This window comes from Arvicanthis niloticus, chromosome 24, assembly GCF_011762505.2.
Source record: "Arvicanthis niloticus isolate mArvNil1 chromosome 24, mArvNil1.pat.X, whole genome shotgun sequence".
Classification (NCBI taxonomy): domain Eukaryota; kingdom Metazoa; phylum Chordata; class Mammalia; order Rodentia; family Muridae; genus Arvicanthis; species Arvicanthis niloticus.
The window spans coordinates 33,655,000-33,660,124 of record NC_133432.1 but is presented as its reverse complement, the minus strand read 5'-3'; positions in this window follow the sequence as shown (position 1 = coordinate 33,660,124).

Below are 5,125 nucleotides of genomic sequence, written 5' to 3'. Positions count from 1 at the left end.
GGAAGCCGTGTGGTCCTTCCAACAGGGACTCCTGACCATCCATGCGTGGCCAGCCTCATAGGCTCAAGTGGGGAGGGTCCCTCCTTCTTTTGTTGAGACAGAATCTCATGTAGCTTGGGCTGGTTTCAAATCTAATAATGTAGACAAGGCTGACTTTGAACTCCTAATCCTGCTCTCTGGTTGTGGCCCTTGACCTCAGCAGAGCCTGTGTTGACACCCACAGGTGGACCCTTCTGGGATGGGGGGCCTTCCTCACCCACCGCATGGCTACCAAATTGAATCACAAGCATTCTAAGAAAACCAGCAAGGTGTGGTCAGCTTTGGGATTCAACATTTGTTGTCACCTCCCTGCTTGGTAGGCAGTCACAGAGGTCCACCATGTCCAGCAGAGGTAGATACAGACTACCCTAGGATCCAGGGGTCTTAGGGTCTCATTGCAGAAGACCTGGTGGGTTGGGAGGCAGTACTGTGTTTGCAGCACGCCATGAGGCCATCTATCCTTGACTTGGCTCAGAGGGTGAGGCTACCTAGCCTTTGCCAAAAAGGAAAGAAAAAGGTTGGCCTGGAGAGTTGGTTCAGTGGTTAAGAGCATTGGGTGCTCTTCCAGAGGATCCTGGTTCAATACCCAGCGCCCACAACTGTCTGTAACTCCAGCCTAAGGGGGAATCCAGAACCTTCACATAGACATACACACAGGCAAAATACCAGTCCACATAAAATAGATTGGTAAAAAAAAAAAAAAAAAAAAAAAAAAAAAAGTGCCAGGCGTGGTGGCACACACCTTTAATCCCGGCACTCTGGAGGCAGAGACAGGCCAAGCTCTGAGTTCTAAGGCCAGCCTGATCTACAGAGGGAGTTCTAGGACAGCCAGGGCTACAGAGAGACTCGATCTCAGAAAGAAAATTGTCCTCTGGTCTTCACATGCAAACAGTGGTTTATCTTGACATGACTAAGGTAATGCCATCTTGTCCTGACTCCATTTTGTATCTGCTTAGACACTTCTCAGTCCCTGCTCCTCAGCAGCTCCATTGGCCTCAGCTACATACACATTTGTCATTTCTGTGACCTTGAACAGGGCCCAGATGTATTAGCCCAAATAATTAATATTCATACAAACTAAACATAAAGAACCAAAAAGTTAGAGATCAAGATATACTACTTAATATAAGAGATCTGCTAAATTAATTTAGATTTTTATAAAACTGCACTATAAAAGAAACCATATGCTTGCTGTATGTGTTCTTAACCACTGAGCCATCTCTCCACCCCAGCCAGAGTGAAGGACAGGTTCAAGCATAGCAAGCATAGCAAACATAGCATTGGTCTCACCCTTGCTAAACTATTAGACTCTTAAAGCTAGGCACCCAGGTCTGTTCCCTTATTTGGCCAGCTCCGTATGCCCTCTTCTGGTGTCTGAAGACAGAGACAGTGTACTCATGTAAGAAACCCAAACCAAAACAACAACAAAAACAAACCCCCGAACAGATCGGACACTAAACAGGGCAGTCTATACCTTAAATCCCAGCACTCAGGAAGCCAAGATTGGTGGATCTTTGTGAGTTTAAGGCCCATTTTATCAACACAGAAAGCCCCAGACTACCCAGGGCTATATCATGACATTTTGTCACCAAAAATAGGGCTGGTGCGACGACCCAGTGGTTCTGTGGTTAAGAGCACTGGCTGCTCTTGTAGAGGACCCGGGTTAGATTCCCAGCACTTACAAGGTGGCTCATAACCATCTGTGAGTAGTCTCAGGGTATCCGATACCTTCTTCTGACCTCAGGGGCCCCAGACATGCATATGGTCCAGACATACATGCAGGCAAAAAACCAAAAACAACAAAAACAAAAAATTCCAGATGTCAACTTCTGGCCTCTAATGCATACAGACATGTTCACTCACATGCCCATATACGAACACACACACACATTCCTCAAAACACAAAAGAGAAGGCCTTCTATTGGGAAGACTATGAGGGGGAGGGGCTCCTGTGTCCTGGGGTGGGAATGTCAGTTGGCTCTGCTAAGTTGTGTGGAGGACACGGGGGCTGCAGCCGATGAGACTGTGAACTCGTGTGTGTTTGAGCTGTTCCACCTTGGGGAATTATTTTACAGCTCAGTGCACAGGCACAAAGTGACAGATATATAATGTTCACTACCAACATTACATGTAATTGCCAAAGTCTGAAAGTATTCTAAATGTCTAATCACAGGGGATAAGTTAAATAAATTATCACAGGTCCATTCAGCTACCAAGTACGACCGAGGAGAGAGTGGATACAAAGAAAGAACATGGCAGACGGAGAATCTTTCAGGGCTGGTGTGGGCTCAGTGAAGAACTGTAAGTCTTAAAAGTTATTCCCCCGGCCGTTGAGATGACTCAGAGTAAAGACACTTTGCCACCAGTGCTGCCGGCCTGAGTTCAATCCCTGGGACCCACATGGAGAGAGAGTTGTCCAGGGAACCCCACACACTCGCCATGATATAAATTCAAGGCCATCTCAGGATTTAGTGTGAAGTCCTGTCAAAAGCCTTTAATCCCAGCACTCAGGAGGCAGAAGCAGGTGGATCTGTCTGAGTTCGAGGCCAGCCTGGTCTTCAAAGCGAGACCAGGACAGCCAGGGCTCTGCTGTGAATTAGAGAGCAGCCTGGTCTACAGAGATCGCTCCAGGATAGCCAGGGCTACATATAGAAATCCAGTCTAGAAACAAACAAACAAAACAAAACAGCAACAAAAAGAACTAGACTAGGTGCTTCCTATCTGTAATCCTATCACTCAAAAGGTGGGGCCAGGAGGATCAGAAACTTAGGATCATCCTCAGCTACATTTCCAATTTGAGGTCAGCCTGGGCTACATCAGACCCTGTCTGTCCAACCTTTGCAAAATAAATAAAAACCATCAGTTAGAAAAAATTCACACCTCTGTAAACGTCACAGAAAAACTGCCAAGATTTCTTAAAAGCAACTTTTACAGAATCCTGGCACTGGTCCAGAGGTTGGCCGTACACTGAATATTTAAGGGGGGCTGGGGAGCAGCCAGATCTTGGCAAGCACAGTAAGCTTCACGGCGTTTTCCCTTCGTCCTGTTCTGTCCCTTTCTCTCCAGCTCAATGAAGCCCACATTCCTGGCTCTCGAAGGAATTGACAGCTCAGGGCCTCTAATACCTCATTCTCCAAACCAGACACGACAGGACATGCTTGCTAAGTCCCTGAAAGACACCTTTTTCTGAATAAACTCAAGATCTCCCTGCGTTACAAACTTCTCCCCAGACCCATTTGTCAAAACTATTTACAGCCAGGTGTTTTCTGTTGCAGCTGCCTGAGGCAATCGATGGTAGTTAACAGACTGACTAACAGACCCCCCCGGATAGACTCAAGTCATACATAAATAATAAAGAAGCCAGCCAGAGTGGTGCACAGCCATAATACCAGCTCCAGAAGCTGAGACAGGCCAGGGAGATGAGCTGGATCAGTGGGTAAAACTGCTTCCGGTGCAAGCCCAATGACTTGCGTTCCTTCCAGGGAAAAATCTTAGATTTGGGGGTGTGCTTCTATAATCTCAGCACCCCTACACCAAGATGAGACACAGAGATAGGGGAATGAAGGGGTTCATATATGCTGAGCAGGAGATAGGAGAAACTGAGTCTACCTCAAAACAAATGCAAGGGGCTGGACATGATGGCACAGGCCAAGCCAGTGGATCTCTAAGATTGGGGCTAGCCTGATCTACAGAGCAAGTAAGTGCCAGAACAGCCAGGGTTATGTAGAGAGACCCTATCTCAGAGACAGAGAGAGAGAGAGAGAGAGAGAGAGAGAGAGAGATCCAGTAAATACTTGAGTGGTGGGTGGGGTCACAGTGTGGTGTCCTCGCCCTCCACTTGTGAACAGCTAGCCCTGTTCTGACGAGCCCTCATTTCTGAAATTTTTGCCTTCATCTACAACAGGAACACACGATTTGATTGTAGAGACGGCTTCGCAGCTGGGCCTCAGGAGTCAGTGTCTTCTGAAGAGGTGTCCTTGCACTTCACTAAGATGGACTGGGCCACCCAGACACTCGGGGATGTGATGCTGGAGGACTTGCCACATGTGGCTTTGGGGGTACACTTCAAAAAAAAAATGTTTAACTTGCTGAAATATTAGTAATGGCAATGAAGGCAAGCATCCTTCCCTTCCATGCCTTCATGACGGGAAGACAGCCGAGCCTCTGGCCTTCCGGGGTCAGCTCGCCATGAAAGGAGATTCAGGAGCCATGTTAAAGGGTGTCAGATACAGTTTTCTTTTCTTTTCTCTTTTCTTCTCTTCTTTCCTTTTCCTTTCCTTTCTTTCTTCTTCTTCTTCCTCCCTCTTAATATTTATTTGTTTATTTAGGTTTTTCTTTTTTAAAAAACTTATTTACTTTATGTATATGAGTACACTGTGGCTGTCTTCAGACACACCAGAAGAGGGCATCGGATCCCATTACAGATGGTTGTGAGCCACCATGTGGTTGCTGGGAATTGAACTCAGGACCTCTGGAAGAGCAGTCAGTGCTCTTAGCCTCTGAGCCGTCTCTCCAGCCCGGAGAAAACTCTTAAGACTAGGAGGGGCTTCACTGTCTTCCCATACTTAAGCTCTTCTCTTGGACCCCAAATACAGTGAGCAACAACCACTGGATAGAACAAGGCCCGGGGAAGTTGTTTTCCTCCAGAGCAGACAGAACACACAAGAAATCTAGGGCCCCTCTTCCCAGAATGCGCCTTGCTCTGTTGCTCTGGCAACCAGCACCTCTTTATCAAGCTGCGGAGAAAACCCCGAAGGCCCCACCTGTTCTCCAGTTTGTGATTTAGAGCGTTGGGTGTTTTTAATTGTAGGAAAAACGAAATGAACAGGGCTCGCTCCCTCTGCATGGGCAAGATAAAGCCTCAATCTGCCAGAGTGCTGTCTGCTGGAAAGAAATCTCTTTCAATTTGCAGGCGACTTTCCAGCGAGGCTCTGGTGGCAGCAAGCGAGCTGGCAGTACATGTGGTGACACACTCAGAGGCTCTGCCATTTCAGGGGGAGGGTCCTCTCCCTATCAGGGAAGGCTGGGTCCTGGCCAGCCAGGTACATCTGGATGGCATTCTACCAGGCTGGGAGCTAGAGATCCA